Source organism: Uranotaenia lowii, unplaced genomic scaffold, assembly GCF_029784155.1.
Source record: "Uranotaenia lowii strain MFRU-FL unplaced genomic scaffold, ASM2978415v1 HiC_scaffold_925, whole genome shotgun sequence".
Taxonomy (NCBI): Eukaryota; Metazoa; Arthropoda; class Insecta; order Diptera; family Culicidae; genus Uranotaenia; species Uranotaenia lowii.
The window spans coordinates 1-1342 of NW_026598895.1; positions in this window are offsets into that span (position 1 = coordinate 1).

Genomic DNA, 1342 nt, shown 5'->3' on the forward strand with positions numbered 1-1342 from the left:
TGTCAATTTTGTCAATTTTGTCAATTTTGTCAATTTTGTCAATTTTGTCAATTTTGTCAATTTTGTCAATTTTGTCAATTTTGTCAATTTTGTCAATTTTGTCAATTTGTCAATTTTGTCAATTTTGTCAATTTTGTCCAATTTTGTCAATTTTGTCAATTTTGTCAATTTTGTCAATTTTGTCAATTTTGTCAATTTTGTCAATTTTGTCAATTAAGTCAATTTTGTCAATTTTGTCAATTTTGTCAATTTTGTCAATTTTGTCAATTTTGTCAATTTTGTCAATTTTGTCAATTTTGTCAATTTTGTCAATTTTGTCAATTTTGTCAATTTTGTCAATTTTGTCAATTTTGTCAATTTTGTCAATTTTGTCAATTTTGTCAATTTGTCAATTTTGTCAATTTTGTCAATTTTGTCAATTTTGTCAATTTTGTGAATTTTGTGAATTTTGTCAATTTTGTCAATTTTGTCAATTTTGTCAATTTTGTCAATTTTGTCAATTTTGTCAATTTTGTCAATTTTGTCAATTTTGTCAATTTTGTCAATTTTGTCAATTTTGTCAATTTTGTCAATTTTGTCAATTTTGTCAATTTTGTCAATTTTGTAAATTTTGTCAATTTTGTCAATTTTGTCAAATATGTCAATGTTGTCAGTTTTGTCAATTTTGTCAATTTTGTCAATATTGTCAATTTTTTCAATTTTGTAAATTTTGTAAATTTCGTCAATTTTGTCAATTTTGTCAATTTTGTCAATTTTGTCAATTTTGTCAATTTTGTCAATTTTGTCATTTTGTCAATTTTGTCAATTTTGTCAATTTAGTCAATTTTGTCAATTTTGTCACTTTTGTAAATTTTGTAAATTTTGTCAATTTTGTCAATTTTGTCAATTTTGTCAATTTTGTCAATTTTGTCAATTTTGTCAATTTTGTCAATTTTTTTCATGCTGTCAAATTGGTCAATTTTGTCAAGTTTGGCACTTTACATGGTATAGTCATGTTTCATCTCAAGATCAGTTCAACACAATGAATCATTTTACTATCAGTTCATAAGATTCTATAAAACGAAAAATTTTTTTGGTTATGTACTTTTGAAATAAATGAATCATTTATTCTGTTATTCCTTATTTTTATAACCGTTAAATGATGGAAATGTGAAAAAATAGTATAAGATAAAACTTTTCTCAAAAAGAAGAAATATATTTATTTATTTTTGAAGCTGGAAATAAAAATAATCTATTAGTGTTCTGATCTTTTCAATCAAACTATAATCCGTATTTTGTTTTTTTTTAAGAGTTCGTTGACACTATTCCGTGAAGCTGCATCCATGAAAATTTTTTCTAATCA